Source organism: Fringilla coelebs (assembly GCF_963513975.1).
Source record: "Fringilla coelebs genome assembly, chromosome: 1".
Lineage (NCBI taxonomy): Eukaryota > Metazoa > Chordata > Aves > Passeriformes > Fringillidae > Fringilla > Fringilla coelebs.
Genome location: NC_140028.1, coordinates 95,858,427 through 95,876,375, shown reverse-complemented (window position 1 = coordinate 95,876,375; position 17,949 = coordinate 95,858,427).

Genomic DNA, 17,949 nt, shown 5'->3' with positions numbered 1-17,949 from the left:
AACTCCTTAGTTTTCTTCCAAATTTGCTGTCATATCTCAACACCATAGGTGCATTGACTTACGCTGGCAGGGACTGTCAGGTGCCTTTGAAACAGGTCTCCCCATCCTTGAGGAGGACGTGTTGACCATGAGTGCACATGGTTTTATATAACTGTGAATATCTCCTGAAAGCATTAAAATTGAAATAATCTTTCCCTTTTATGCTTTGAAGTTTTAGCTTTTGGCAGTTTATGTATTTGAACCAAGCCAGATGTTAAATATTCTCAAAGGGAAATAACCACATTACCTTTGGATCTGGATTTTCTGAAAGAAAACATTTTACTGGACCAAGACCATAAAAAGGGAGCTAAAGCTGAACTTCAGACATGAAATATGCAGTACAGATGCAAATGGTGCTCTAATTCTCAGACAGATTTTGTAATTATGTTAATGATTTTTTAATAACATTGTTCTAACAAGACTGATTCTGGATTTGTGAGCAATTGCAGGGCATATGTCATTCAATTCTAACACTTCCTAGATAAGAAAAAATTAGAGAAATTATGGCCTTTATTAAATTGTTCCTTGAATAACATACATAGATATGACTGAGGAGGAAGATATTAGTGAAAAGTCTTCTTACTAGAGGAAAGGAGGCAATTTCTACAAAGTAACAGAAGAGTCAAGCAGCTGAAAAAATTCTCAGATGTACAACATACCTATTTTAGAGTTAGGTAAAGGTATAATGTGACTGCACTACGTGTGAAATAGTTTCATAGGTGTTCTATACCTACACAAATTTCTTCAATTATATTTCAGAATGTTAAGGGTTTTTTTCCTAAATAACCCTTCCTTCCTACATTGTTTATGGAGCTATAAAAAAGAGAAATCGTAAACAAAGCCTGAAGCAAGATAAATAAAATTCACCAATTCATTTAATTCCAGATTTTTCCTAAAAAAATCTAATTAGGAGATAGCCACACCATTCACTTACAACTGTAAGTGAAAACAGTGCAGTGCATCACCATGGTTGGAAGGTACCTCTGGATACTCTCTGGTCCAAACTTCCAGTTCAAAACGATCAGCACGTTACTGAGGACCAACCAGATTGTCTGATAACTGTTTAGTTGTAGTTACTTGAAGGTCTTGATCAACACCAGACTAGAATTTACAGCTAAAAAAGCTGAGCTTTTTTAAAAAGTAAAATCCTGAAATTAAAACATGGATACTGATAATAGGAATTTGTTTTACTTTTAACAGTCACCATGTTCTTAATTGGAATACATGAATGTTCAAGAAGTACTAAATGGAAAGCACAAAGTAAATAGTCAAGATTCCTTGCATTTTAAAATTATGTTTCCATATTAAAAACAGCTTTTAATGTGTCCATGATTTTGTTTTACCAAACACATGAGCCAAGCTTCAAGCTGCAAACAGGAGAGAATGTGTATTTATTTTCATTGTCAGATTATTATACTCATGCCCATATATTTGCTGACAATCAAAGTAACAGGTAATTCTCACCACAGAGAAATAGGGCTAAATTAAGGCATCCATAGGTTAAATCAATCCATTTATCCACAACATATTGCTCTTCTTAAACTGGATCACATTTATACACATTTTCTATGTCAAAACCCAGAGACTTTATTGTGTTTTGTAGCATGTATACCCAGGCAATGGCAATAGCAGGAGTTCTGTACTTGTGCACAGAGCTGCCAATACGCACTCTCCATGCACTACTGAAACAGCAAGCATTACTTACAGCAGCTGTTCAATACAGCCATGGAGGAGCAGGAAGACTGTTTCTAATTTTAAAGATGAAATTTGGAGCTATAAACAATAAACACAACAAATCTGCCAACTCCTTGATTAGGAGAGGCTATGTAATTTAGGTAGAACATTCACTTGGATCAGTTGCTACTCAGGAAGAGAGGAGTCATCCTATTCCAATTTAATTTCTGTACTAATCTTAAGTAATAACAGCCATCTAAGACCAGGATATACAGACAATCTTCCATTCTCTCTAGTGAACAATATATGTAGATTCTAAATAATAGGGCCTCAAAATAGCCTTGTTTTGAATGTGCTATATGTTTTGATACAAGGAGCTGACATCATACACTGCTAAAAGAAGGCTAATCTGATTTCCAGCACAGCACAAAAGCTATATCAGGTTGGAGCCACTACAGACTTTAGTGATATTCTGGAACATCCACATTTACTATAAAATCTGTTTTTACCTATAGCAAAATAATTTTATGCTGTCACAGTTCTACTGGAAAAAGGGGAAAAAAATAAAAAGAACTGTAAGCACAGCCTCATGAAATCATACTACTTGGGAAGAAACAGGATGGAAACCTCGAGAAATGTAGCTGGATGTGTAGGGGTTTGTACTGTAAGGAAGTGAATTGAATCTTCTTATACAGCCTGCTCTTCACCTAACTCAGAATAAGTCAGCTTGTTCTGAGGGTCTGGGCCAAATTATCAAAATGCAATTTGGTCTTTTGCATACTCTTCTTTGTTGATCACCTCCTATAAATAAAGTGATCAGCGCTTTTCCTTCAGTAAAAAGAAACACCCTCTTGCCTACAACTAGTATTTTCTTTCACTAGTTCTCCCATTCACATTTCACCTCCTGTTTTGCAAGGAGATTAATTGTGTATTTAAAGAAAAAGAGAGACACAGAATGCCTATGTGTCTGGCATTGCTTTGCTTCCAGCAGTAAAAATAATAACCATAATTCCCCGTAGCACATTACAACAGGAGTGTAGTCATTACATCATTTCATTATTCCATATCCAGTGGTATCTGATAAAGAATGATTTTACCCAGTCTATGATTTAAATATTGATTTCGTTCAGAAGAATTTGTTCTTGTTTGCATGCTTGTTTAAACAGAACAACAGCATGACAATTGTTTATCTTTGCAACGTTTGTTCAAGAGAACAGTGGTCTTGGAGGTAACGCACTATCTATCTAACTTGGTTATACTGCAGGGAGCACTAAAAAAGAAAGTGGTTGTTTGAGTCTGATGAAGGAGATAATATATTGACATCATGTTTCTTTTGTTTTCTTACTTCCCTCCTAAATCAATTAGAGTGTAAACCTCCCCTAGTAAAAAACTAGCATAGGGTCCAGTGCCAACAGCAAGTCTGGTTTTTTGAAGATACCAGGTTATCAGGCACACAGGATAACTGAGTATTTCAAACAGGGATTCAATCAAACAGGGTGTTGCTATTCTTATCTGTAGAACTAAAGATACTAAAATGATTTCGTTTTGCTTACTTCTTTTCTAACTTAATGCTAAAAGAAAAGACCTAAATTTGTTACTCACCTAAGAAATATTGATTTTCTTCTCTTTTTGAAAAGTTTCCTTACGACCACAAAGCTGTCTTTTCCATTTTAATAAAACCCATTGGAAATGTTATTGTGGCAATGTGGTTGTACCACTACACATAAGGATTTTCCTGTGCTGGTGTTCTGAACCTCGGGGATTAATAGGTCAATTATAAACATTTGTTGTTCAACCCCCACAGTCCTTAAAGTGGCTAAATAACTATGAGATACTGTCTGTTTGTGTGCTGGAGTTCAGTGCATTCAGAAATTCTGGAAGGTTGACAATGGACGAATGTATGAGCATGTCTCCTTTTGGGAACAACACTAAACAACTCAAGTAGACTCAGGTTCAGAGGGATCAGAGATCACCACTTGGTATCTACATAACTGGAGCAACATCTTTGTTATGCAGCAAATATAAAGTATTTTCATACAATCAAGTTCTTCAGTTGTCTTTTGTCCCTTAGATAAGGGAAATCTAAAGTAGAAACTGTCCTATTCAGGATCATTGTGAGACTTTTGTATAATCTTCCTGCAACCTATGGAGCCAATTCTAATTTCAATTACAATGTCAATTTACAATTGACATTCCAAGCTTCTCTGAATTGCAATACTTCACTTTTCTTCTTTACTATAGTTTTCCATTGCTTTTACATTGTTGCCATGTGGCCTTATACTCCATAATGTGATGGCATGTACTGTGTTCTTTACTACCTCTATAATCCAATGGGTTTTATTTCGGTTTCTTTAGCTGTTTTTAACTTGGGCTGTTTCCACTGCTCCTCTAATATGGCAGTGTTCTTTGAATGCATATTAATTATGATAATTTTATCACTTATACCTATACATTTGCAATGCAACCAAACATTACCCGTTCCTTTTATGCTGCTGAATCATTTTGATTAGAAAAATTTATTCTAAAGCAGAAGGATGGGAACTTGTGATATGTACATATAGGTACATATGTCTGTGGCCTCTTTGTCTGTTCTGACTTTATATCTACTCCTCAGGGAACCCACAGAGGCAATCAATTCTAGACTGGCCTGCCAAAAGATTAATAGTCATGTAGTATTACAATGAGAAAGTAAAAAGACATTATTCTAGAGCACCTAAGTATCACTCAACCAAAAAAACTCAATGATTTTTATTGACTGATCCAGTCAGATACATTTTAATCCTGCAATTGCTTGAAGTCACTAATGCTTTACATCTTTTTCCTTGTAAAATACTGTGCTTTAGTAGATGCCAGGTAATAGAATGTTTTCTAAAGTCAAATGAAGTTGAGATAACTCATTAGTTCACAGAACTTCTCTTTAAGCCAAAACTTACTGTAAACTTGTGATTCCTGCATTCAGCTTTTGACTGTGATTTTAAAGAATAAAATATTTTCCTGTTTCTGGAAAACCAGGATGTGATTCATAAACAACAAAAGTGCAACATTTTCCCTCCCCACGTGATGGCGAAGAATTATACTTGGGCTCTCCAGTTTCACATACAATGAACAGAACCCAAAGCCAAACCTCGTGCTAGGATCCATATACTCAGCAAGCCACTAAAAACCTTTCCAGGCCTTGCAGACTCTATAACAAAATTAAAGTTGATCTATACAGCAGTTTTGCTATCCCCATGCAGCAGTTTGAGTACAGGATTTAAAGCTTATTTTACAGCTACTTCTGCCCAGCTATGAACTGAAAAAGTAAAACAGCTGTTCTAAAAGAGAATGGTTTCCAAAACAAAGATACTGCAAACTCCCTGAGAACAGTGTAATATAGTCAAATTATATTTGATTCCAGCTTTTCCATTACAAATCCCATGGGAAATTATAGTTTGCAGATGGAAACTAAATGTTTCAATGAGATGTGATCTAAGTGGTCCAGAGAGGGGTTTTTTTTACTAAAAGAGCAACTAAAATAATAACAAAGTTATTATTGATTTTCTCTCTCACACTCATTCCAAATCTTACTCAAATTCATAAAGCAATCATTACTTTCCAGGGATGTTTTAATTACTATTTTACAAAAGAAATGCTGTGTTTTTTTATTAGCATGATATCCTTCAGATATACCAAATAATATGTTTCATTTAATAAACCAAAATCCAGATGTGGGATGAATCTTTTTCAAAGATTGCTCTACTGCTGTCTTCACAGACTCAGAGAAATCATATTTTGTTGTTGGAGAATTCATTGCACCACTTACGATAGTTAGGCAAGTCATGTGCTAGAATCCCAATTAAGTTGTCAAGCACTTATATTGAAAATATAAGTGTCAGGATTATTGTAAGTGGAAGACCTCAGATCCCTGCAAAGATCTGCTTTATTCAAAGTCCTTTAAATGCTTTTGCTCATGAATACCCAAATTTACTTCAGTTTGGTACCACCAGTGATAAGAGTGGCAACAACAGCTTCACTTTTCTTCACTATTGCCTTCAACTTTATAATTTCTCAAACCATAAGCTCATCTTCAATAAGAAATTGTTGCAATATACCTCCAAAGTTTCCAAACAAGGACTCTTCTCTACTAAATCAGCATTTCAAGAAACTTATATATCACTGCCCTGTCTTTGTTCATCACTTAGCTTTTCTTGATTATTGCAGCAATTAACTATGTACAGGAGACTTACTGGTTTATTTACTTAGGGGGGGCATAGAGCAAGTGCATGATTTTCCCCCAGGGAAGACAAAATTCAGTTCTGCTGCAGACTGCAAATTGTGAATATCAGGATTCTGCACTGCACACAAGTATAGAATGCCAAAGGATGGATTTCTCTACAGGTAACTAAAATACTAGAAAGAACATGAACATGAACAAACCTATAAAAATCTTCAGCATGCAACAGAAGGGAGCATATTGTAGCCTAAAGATTAATACAAGAACAGGATGTATGCCCTGTAAGACTTACATTTTTAATTTTTGACACAAGACACTAATATTTTTCCTTATACAGTTTGCAACATAAATGTGGATGTTGGCAGTTCTATGTATAGCAATGGAAAATATCCATTGAATTGTCCATCCAAGTCACCATCACTGTTGTTATCTGTACACAACACTTATCATTAATTATCTGGCACTATTAGCTTGACTTAAGTTGTCACACCTTTACTGATTCCCTGAAGAGAACATTAGTGAAATAAGACATATAACAGGGTTCTTCCTCATATATGGCTATGGCAAAGAAGACAATGTTTTGTTAAAACCATGAAAATATTACTTTTTTTCTTTTAATAGTGTAGCACTGTTTGTTAACAGTCAAAGGGAATTTTTATGTTCCTTACATAACTGAATCCATACAGCCAACTAGTAAAGTATAGCTGTCCTCATTTGGGGGACCACCTCAGCAGACAGGCCTACAAAATGACAGTGTGCTCCTTGGGTAAGCAAAGCAGAAGCCAAAAGAGCCTTTCAGTTATTAGAAACATAAAGTCAGCACGAGTCAACTGTCTTAAGTTTATTTGCAAAATAAAATTAGTTTTCCAATCGAAAGCTAATTCACAAGAGGAAGCTGAATTAGAATGTAAAGAACATGCCTGTATCCAAGAGGGAATGAAAGCATTGGAAGTAGTACAATAGGGTAAAAATATGCAGAGTTAAAAAATTAATTAGAATACACAATGAACAGCCAAGGGGAGATGGTCCAGGGGACTGGACACTAGAGCTAAGTTCAGAGGACTTGATTCTACCATTAGCCTTCAAGGATCCTGGTTTTAGGAAGTACTGTGTCCATACTCTGTGAGGTTGGCCAGTTTAAGGTAATAGAAAATCACATCAGTTGACTCTGGAAGTTCCCTCTTTGTTTATGAGAACAAAGTATACTCAAGATATAGTTCTGAATTTATTAAAGTATAATCCCTTCCCTAGCTCTGCTCCATGTACCTCTTTCCCAAAAGATATATTAATTTATTTCCTAAGGGATCCTGAGAGATCCAGGATCAACAACAGCAGTACTGCAAAGCAAATAATTAACTGAGCTATCCAATCCAACCCTCTACACTGTAATGCTTTTCTTGTAACTGCTGCCAGGTTTGCATCTTTTACATTCACAGAAAGCATGTTTCCCCACATAATGACTCTGTAAGAGCAAACTTTATTTATTATATAATTTTTATATTCAGAAAATTTAAAAAACAAAACAAACATAATTCATCACCTCTAATCTTTCTTTCAGAGTTGCTCAGTCAAATCAGTGGATTTACTGCAGAATAAAACTGGAATATTGTGATGATGAATCAAACTCTTAGCCTTTGATAATTTCAGGTTATTTGTGGCCAGTGAAATGGCAACGGCTTACAAAATCACTGTAGCAATCAATTTTTGACCTTGGTTTCCCTAAAATTTGCATCATGATTTAGAAGAAAAATCACAAGGAAATTTAGGCAGGTATTAATCTAAGGGGAAATGAGGATCATGTAGATTAGGTTATGTAAGCGAGCCTGTGACCAGGCAGCAAAGAAACAATCCTCACAATTCATGACAAAAAAAAAACCAAAAAAAAACTGTTGCCTTACTGAAAAGTTTTGAAAATGGCAAATAAAAAGCTTAAAATGAAAGTCAATACCTGGTCCACAGTCAGTGTTTGCATTCTTCCTAAGTCATAAGTATGTTACTTTTGTAAACATCGTTTCACATAATGCCAGCATAAATATCTTGGGGGATTTGGGAATTTGTTTAAACCATTGCAGTCTAGGAACATAAATATAAAATCATCAAACTACTTCATAGAATCACAGGATGGTTTGGGTTGGAAGGGGCCATCAAAGGTCATCTAGTCCCATTCTCCAGCCAGGTGAAGGAGTTTCTTGTACTAGATCCAGCTTCTCAAAGCCCCATCCAACTAGACACTGAAAACTTCCAATGATCCTGCATGCACAATTCCTCTGGGCAACCTGTTCCAGGATCCCACCACTTTCACCACAGTAAATCTCTTCCTTGTATCCAATCTAAACTAACTTGCCTTCCATATAATTTCAAGTCCCCTCAAAGACTGAGACACATTTTGTTTGCAGAGAACAAAGCATATTGCTTAATGCAGAAAGTACTTCAGATTTACAGATCTAAGTGAGCACTAGCTACTGGTCACCAGAGCCATCCCATTCCCATTCTAAGATTGCTGGCACATCCCATACACTGCAAGCATGTAAAATGTTTCTTGAAATTAGCTCACTTGTAACCTGCTTGTTCTGTAAGAATAAGCATTAAATGTCTGGCAAAGCAGAGTTACACTAAAATGCCTCACCCAGCTACTTCACAGCCAGACAAGGCTTGTAGTGTCCAGGTTTTTTGGGGTTTTTTTTTTGTTGTTTTTTTTTTTTTTACTGTCAGTAGCTTTTCTTTTGGAAAAACAGGGGAATGTTTGAGGATGTATTTGTTAAGAACTCTTTTCCACTTCTCTAATCCTTCCTTTCACCCTCACAGAAATCTGCTACGGCCAATGAGCTAAAAGAGCTCCTTTAGGGAAAATTTCACTTCAGTTTCAGATACTTTCCTCTAGACTTAATGACAGTTTATTACTCTCTTCTCCGAGGTCATACTCAGGAAAGCTAGTACTTCTCCCTCTTAAATACCTTCTCAATCTCCAGCAGTCAATATATTTACTTGACTAGGTAAAAGAACCCAAAAATATTGTGTATTAAAGAGACCAAATGAAAGTTATACATGATTTACAAGAAGCATTTGCACATTTGCTTTGACTTCAAAGTCACACTCTGCATTATATATTTTTTAATTTAGATTTTGAGGCAGAAACCTACACAGACTCCAATATTGCCACTGACTCCTGTATGCTTTGGTAACATTAATATTCCTGATTGCCATACAGTCAGTTTGGTTTTTGCTGTTGCTATCTATCTCAACAAATTCCTGTTCCAGTAAGTTCCACAGTTTAATCATATTTTGTGTGAAGAAGCCCACTAGATTAGAAGTTTGTACCTATTTAATCTATTTAATATTTCCAGAGCCTATGCTATGCACCAGGGAAAATATGGTTAATATAAAAAGCTAATCAGAAAACTGAAGACTCTTCACAGCATCTACTTCATTTCATTCAAAATCTATGATGTATTCTTTGGCACCACTCTGTCATCAGTGGTTTAAAAAAACTTGGGCAGGAACATGAATGGAGATTTTTTTTCTACCAACAATATGAATATACTTCCTTCTCACTGAAAATAACTTCAAAATAACTCGATTTTGAACAAAATCAAGCAAATTATGACTAATTACTGCCAAATCTGCTGCGTGCTTTTGATCCATTCAGCTAAGCTTACTGATGTGTGACATCCTCTTAGCTCATAAAGGCTAATTCCCAAAGACTATGACTGTGTAATTCTCATCTTTTGATCACCAATTAACATTCCCCAGGGGAAAAAAAAAAAAAACCCACAAAAATTTTTTTCAGTGTCGCTGTACTGTGCCACGTCTGGTAATATTTGGTAAGTGGCAAGTTACCTCCGCAGACTTTTATTTTAAAATAATTATCATAGACAAACAAATAATTAATTTATTATTTTAGGAGGTTTTGGTGCAAATTTCCATCCCCCTAGAGCTGTGATTCATTATTGGATTATCTCGGTTCATCTCAAAACTCTTCAGTATTCATAACTGTGAGATTGTTGCACATACACATGTACACACACACAAATAGCACACCAGGACTCTACTGCTCTAATTTTTGGCCATGGCTTTCAGCTAAATAAAAGTAGTTCATGCTTTGCAGTATGTGATGTGAATGCATGGTGTGATGTGAAAGCAGGTAAGCATGATCAATGTGCCGGGCCACTTTTCTTTTCTTTCCCTTATGTAAGAAATAATTTTGGAACAATATATAACCAGTTATCTTCCCAGAGCAACCAAGAGAATTGGTGTGGCTCTAATAAGATGTGTACAGATACAGGACTCCCATTGCCAGACCTATAAAGCCAATAGAAACAGGAAGGCTCCTCTATTCTAATAATTTGCAATGGGTTTATAACCTGGGTGCCACCCCTCATGTCCTTGATTCTGACTGCATTGACAGAGATCCAAAGCATGGTACCTTACAGAGAAAGGATCACATCACTCCCCTGAACTCAATAGTTATATCACACACCTTAAAGCAAAATGCTTTTCAGGCACCACAGTGAATAAAGGGCCAAACACACCCACCAGGCCAGCCTTCCATCCCGGTCCAGATGGACAAACTGGTGCATGGGAGATCTGGAGAGTGCCTGGTTTGCACTCAAACATCACTGCAAAGAATCCACACCAAGGAAAGACACTTACATTAAATATTAGTGGAGTCTTTTTTGCATGATGTGGTCAGAATGAACTTGCCTGGGATTCTTCTTCTTCATTGGAACCTGCCCCAAAATACAAACCAATTGAAATAAAATTTTCAATTTTCTTCTGAATTACATTATAAGCCAGCTGCAGTAGAAGTGACCCTATGCCATCACGTAGGCTTTTTATGAACTGCATTGTCCTTGTCAAATGCTTGACTTCTTGTCAATCTAATCCCAGTCTCAAAGAAGGACTATAAATAGAGAGCAGTTACTGCACACTTCCAATCCACTGCAGCAGCCAGGAACCCTGCAGTTTCTTAAGAGAGAAACACACAACACAAAGCTATAAATATTTCTATTTTCTTTTTTTCTCAGGCACTCTTTTCACCCCAGAGAGTGGAAATAAAACTGAGGAAGCTGATCATATGACCCTGGGAGAACTGAAGTGATTGCTCTGATATGAACAGTCTTTGGTAGGATCCTAAGGAACAGTATGCACTGGTGACATTAGCAGCAGTCATTAACTTTTGGTCTTGATCATCAGTCCCAGGAAATCTGTGGCTTGCAGCATGCCTCATATTTACTGCTGCTGGTCTAATATATGGTTTGCCACGACAAGCAATCTTCCATTTCGGAAGGCCTGTGGCTGTCTCAGATACATCATGTTTAGTGGGAGAATTTAACAAGAACTTGTACTCAGTTTTCAAAAAAATGACAAACATTTGACACAGATTTATGTGATTTCAGGTGTATTTTCTGTAACATTCTGTAAAGCTGTAATAAAAGGTATTGTAAGGGACAATATAGTTTTGGTTAATTTTTTTCTTCTTTTATTATTACTTTTAAATCTCATTTATTTTTTTCCTTCAAAACCAAAACTTTTTAACAGACTAGTGTCTACATAATGACTACCAGCACACAGACTAATAATTTCCACAGCAACTGATGACTAATGCAAGAAGAAGGTATCTGGTTGAAATTTCTTCTGCAGCTGGAAATATTCCCCTGGCTTTTAATTCCCTTCAGTCACCAAAAAGGGCAAAATTTCCTCACAATATTGGGGGCTGAATTTGTGATGGCACTCAAGAGACCAAGTTGGGGTTACTAATTTTGAATCAAAAATTCAACATCAGTCAAAGTCAAACCTTATTTTGGCATTGCTCTTTCTCTTCCATCAGTTTCAGAGCTGGATCCAAATTTTGCTCTACACATGTCATAGTTCTGGCATGATCCAGCTAAAGGCAGGTCCTCAGACCAACTCACTGACTTCCCTGGTGCATAAGTAGATTCTGAAGTCATTTAAGAACAAGTCAAGAAAGAACCATGGAAATGTACAAGCTTACAAGCAACTGAATCCATCAAAGGCACTAAAAGTTTGAGCAAAAATAAACAACTTCTCAGATCAGGGATCATATTCCACCCTAGGAGTACTGACTGGTGGATTGCATTGTAATAGACTGTACTTTAATGCAAGTTTGCCTTCTGGCTTCTGTTCAATTAAAACACTCCCAGGTTAACCAGGCAATTTAGCTCTACTGCTCTTATTACCATTAACTTATAAACATTAAGTGACATTTGCCCTGGAGACTGCTCTTATGTTACATGCTGCTAATGCATTCTTTCACTCAGATTTGTCAGGGTTTATTTCATGGAATGGAAAGGGACAGAAGCCTCTCACTGTTGTTGACAATTGCAGGCTTGTGAGAACAACATCATGTCCTTTTGAGGCATGAAAGTGTGTACAACAAGTTAATCAGGGTTTCCCTGGTGTCCAGATGTCAGGGAGCAAGGGCAAGGCAGTGCACCCTCATCCCTGTGGCACATCACAGGATGTGATGGCAGGGACCCACCAGGCTGCTGGGACATGACTGGAATGTGACCTGGCTGGCAAGATGTGGTGTCAGGAAAGGTGTTCTAGAGAAAACTTTGCTCTTAATGTCATACTTAGTTTTCATCAAGGATGTATATTCTCTAGCTGGCTATCAGTGAAAGGTGACACTTCCCAAAAGTTATATTTAAAAAATGAGTTGGAAAACCTAGTGCATGAGTTACAAGTGATAACCATCTACCCTAAGAAGCAGATTCATTCTCCATAAATAAAGTGCATTGCACAAGTGTAAAACAGAGCCAACTTTTGTTGGTTGCTCATCACACTGTATTGCCTGGCCATTTTCAAATTCCACCAGACAGGCGTCAATTCCCTTGCCTATATCCTTGAACACTGAAATAATGCTTCAAAAGAGACCATAAATTGCATTTTTTTTTTTTTTTTTTTTTTTTATTCCAAGACTTTTACTTTGGATAGTACTTTACAGAAGGCTAAATGGTGCATTCCATTTATAACAAACGTTAGGAAGAACAACAGCCACATTTTTCCTTTCAACTATGTATTCCCATGAGCAAGAATAGCACATATTCAAAACAGAGAATGATGCTCTATTTTTGTCTGTGAGCTGGGTGGTCCAATTAGTTACTGCATTGGCCTTTCTTCTATGAACACTTTGATTTTAATAATAGCTTTGGGCACAACACAATATGAGTATGACAAATTCATCCTACATGTCCTGACTTGTGTTACAAAACCTCTGTACAATATACAGTGTACTTTAATGTACTAGGGAAATTTAGAAACCAAGAGAAAACATCAGTCTGTAACTTCTATATAAATTATTTTTCAAACACAATAAAAAATTAAATGAATACTTTAATTGATTATATGATGTTTGACACCATACTTGTTACAGGAACTGTAAGATGTCAAGTTTTACATCATCTGGAAACTTTGTCATTTTTCACTCAAGACGTCTGTTACCTTTTACTTCTTCTTATAAATATCTCTCTAATCTATCTAAAAGTCAAGATAAAGGGGAATAAGTAATATTTTCCATTTGATAACATTTATAAATACCAGCAAAGTTCTAATGGAATCTTGAATTCTGCTTGATGTGTTTCTGAAGGGCAAAAAATTTTAAGGCTCTGGAGACTGCACTAAGAATGAAAAAGAATTAAGACATAAAGTGGTGGAGATAATGTTTGACTGACATTTGTTTAAAACCATTGAGCTAAAATGAAGGTTAACCTTATTAAAGAGACTGTTAAGACAGGCACATGCTGTGGTCCAAAAGGAAAGTTCTTATTCTTTGAATTCTCTTCTCTTGAAAGGAATTTGAGGCTAACAGAAAGGATGGACTGCTCTACTTCTTACCACACTTCTCCCTGAAACTCCTCACATGGCAATTGGAGTGATATTAATTGCACAAAAAAGGACACCTAGTGTCTCCCAATGCAGAGGTGACCCTTTTTGTTACTCCTCTGAGAGCAAGGGATTCCAACTCTGATTTCTTACAGTACATTGGCAGAAAATTAGCATGTTCATAACACTCTATAAATGCCATACAATTAGAGAATGTAAAATAGAGTTTGGACCCATACAATTAACCCACCTCTAAGCAAGCAAAATCAAAACTTTCATATTTGCAAGCCTAAAGTGATAAAGAAAGAAAAACTGATGAGCAATGTGGGTTTTTCAATGCAGAATTGAATGCATTATGGTCTCTGGAATACACATTACTTAAGTTGCACTGTTTTTTAAATTTTACTTGATTAGCTTTGTTTCTTCTCTTGAATGTAATGTTCTTAAAACTTCTGGAACCCAGGACAACTAAGCATAGCAATCCACAGCAGGACAAAAACATTTGACAGACTCAAATCAAACACTGTTTACATTTGGGCAACTTCAGCAGCTGACGCAGATTCTGGTCTTTGTTTTTCCAAGCATTCATCTAATCGTATTCCTGCTCATTACCAGGGTTTGGGTTTCATTTTTTTAATGAAAGCCTCAACTAGCATCATAAACTATCATATTGGACCCTTTATGTAAGCAAATACTATAATGTTGATTTTTCCTCAGCAAAATCCTCCTGTTTAATTAGTACACTTTTGCAGTACTAGAAATATTTGTGACCTATTGCTGCCCTTGATTTGTATTTCTAAACTGTTACCCTAGAGTATACATTGACAATACTGCATATTACACAAAACAGCATTTCTTTCAGTTTTATAATCTACCAAAGTATGCAGCCAGAGTCAGAAGCATTTTCCTTCACATTTAAATAAAAATAATTTCATAATTATCCAAGATTATATACAGCATGCAAACGGAGAGGATCCAGTGATCAATTACCACATCTTAAGTCCTGATATTATGCTTAATGGTTTCTTTTCTTGAAAACAGCATAAGAAAATCAAAGTGTATGTAGTAGATTTATGAGAGTATTTTGTAGTGAGTATCAAGGCTTTGGTTGTTAGAAAGGATGACTAGTTCTGCTAGTCTGCTCAAGAAAGTGCTCCTAAATCATGTTATTTTTGCTTGCAAAACCAATTGTTGAAAGACAGAAAATAACAGGTAGTCTGCAGATATTCTGCCAATGTGATTGTCAAATACTGGTGTTTCTCCAAATGTTTTAAAAAGTAGTTTTAATGCCCAGATTAATTCCTAAAAAGGGTAAAATATACTGGCAGAGCTCTTCACTTTAAAATAAACTGGGACAAATTAGGCAGTCCAAGAGAACTGGGATCCACTCCCTACTGACAGGAAAATTCATTGCAATCACCTCATAAATGTTATACTCTAAGCAAATATCTCTCCTTAGAGACTGAAACTCCTGGGAATGCTCTTATTGAAAATCCCAGCATGGGGATCCCAGTGCACAGGTCTCTAAGATGATGATCCTACAAAGTTTCTATAAACTGTAACCTCAATTACTAATAGTTGTCCTTAAAAATTATTCCCTTTGTCCAAAGACAGCAAACTCAAGTCTTTCTAAGTGAGGCTTTTCAGTTTCAGGCACTCTACTACAGTGCCCCACTAGGATTAAGAAGGTTTCCTTTATAATCTGACTTGGCTATTCCTTCAGGTCTGCTGGCTCAGATGTGACACTGACACAACTGTGTCCAGCATTTTCATCAAAAATAAAACAGAAAGCCAGGCAACAGTTGTCTGTATTAATACCTTCATCTCTTTGAAAAGGTATCCATGCTGACCTTAAAGAAAGTAATGTACTTTTATACAAAGTCAAAATTGCAAAATAAACCAGAGCAATAAAAATAAATAATTTATTTAAATAAATTAACAACATTCTTTATACTTCATAAAATAATTTGGCCTTACTCTTCTTTCATCATTCAGGTTAAAATTAATGCAAAGGGCAGAGACCAACTTAAAAATCAAAGTGTACCTTTGCATGCATTATTTTATTTATAAGCAAATATTTAGTTTAAGTAGGTAAACATTGCAGCTCACTCAAAGCCAAGCCTCATTACAGTCATTTGAAATAAGAATGACTGAATGTGCTTTCAAATTTAGTTCCTATCCAAGTTCCCAACAAAACAACTTGCAGGTTCATTTCCCATCAAATACGTTGCTTTTACAACGACTGACCAATATTATCTATCAAAATCTGTATATTTTGGTGCTACAGGAGTCTGATCAGACACAGGTATGCTCCAAGACTGATATCAGTTGGTCTCCCCAAGTGTCTTGGTTCTAATGAACTTGGCTCTGTGCTCATATGTGCCTCCAATGGCTTCTCACACACATAAACCAGTGGGATCTCCTCTTTACAGTGACAGGCACGCAGATAACATTTTCTGGTTTATACAGAACCTCTTTATGCATCAAATGTTGACCAGATACACCACTCACACTCAGCCATGGAGTCTCCATATAGTCAACAATATGGTGATTGATCACTGCATCCTCTCCATCTGCATGCTGTGTATATATATAGCTGGAAAATAGGAGCACGTTTCCCTTGCAGTTATGTTACAGTCCTGTTGAAGAGTATGGAGAAATAAGGTACATATTTACATACATAATTAGGTTTTCCCCAGTTGTTTTTGAATTACAAACTAAGGCTGTTTTTATGAGGCGAGCAATTAAATGTACCGTAATTTCCTAGGATTTAGTGTGATTTTTGTCAGTAGAATTATCTGTGTTCCCACTCACTCTCTCTGCATCTATGCAGTTACTTCCCTGGTATGCTCTCCAAGAATAGTTCAGTTAGTTTCCAAGTCACTCAACATATTTCACTTTAAAGCAGCTATGTGCTAAAAAGCTTCCACTGTTTTCATTCTGAATCTTTAATGGTATTGAAACTGTCAGGCAAAAATTACATTCTCCTGCTGTTCTGAGCAGCAGGAGAATGAAGATGACAGAAGAGCCATGTTAATGTTAATCATAGATGAGAAATACAATGGCATTTTTCAGAAACCTAGGGCTCTGCTTTAACAGGCACAGGCTCCTTATTTTCCCCTTCTAGCCCATTAATTTTAAAAAAGAACAACTGCAAATAAAAAAATAAAACAAAGAAAAACAATAAGCCAAATGGACTGAATCACGAAAATTCTCCCTGCCTGTATTTCCCACTGGTTTTCTAATTGCTGTCATTTTGAATCATTAGATTGTTGTAAGTAGGTTCTACAACTCAATAATCTTTAAACAACTTGTGATCATTCACTTTCTTATGCTCACAGCATCTTTCCGAGATTCTTCCCTACTCAGACGGGGCACTGAAGAACAGAGTAGTCTAAGGTACCTGGGAGCATGATTAACATCCTCTATAATTTAGATGTCTATCACATTGCAGCTGAGGCTACAGTGAAACTGTCACTAGGATCCATTTAATGGTTCTTTGAGAGCATTTCTGACCATTAATCTCATGAAAACCAAGAGTCTCCCGTAGAGAGTGACGAAAACAAAGTACAAGACCCTGTTCTCATGCAGATAACTACACCTTAGATATAAAAACTAGTAAAGAAAAAAATACCCCACCATGAAGGATTTAGACAGAGCTCAACTTATATCTGAATGTCAAACTTTAAGGAGTAATTCCAACTATGCTGCTGCCATCCCCTGTGTTTTGGAATGCAAGTTCCAAAAAAAACCCAGTACCCTGGTAGTCTTGTCTGTAAATGCACACTCCCAGGAAACTCTACAAAGACACATCTTCTACAAACTCATTTGAAGCTGTCTGCACTCCAGCAGCCAGGCCATCACATGAGGGCAAAGAAGGCACATCCCTCAAAGCCGAGTATGGCACCGCCCTGATGTGTCTCTAGACAATTCCGAGCAGAGCTGGCTCTCACAGCCAGCTCTAAGCAGGGCAGCACCCCAACACTGCCTGTGACCACCTGGCTCTGCCTCCACTCCCCAAGTGCTTTGGTACAGTTGGTGTTGGCAGATTAAGCCTACTATTCACCATTACTATTTGTATCCTCTCAAAATGTTCTGCTGAAAGTTCAGACAAAGACAAGCCTCAATGCTCCCCAGATCTCCTACCATGCAGAAAATTTTCTTTTCTTATCAAATCCACG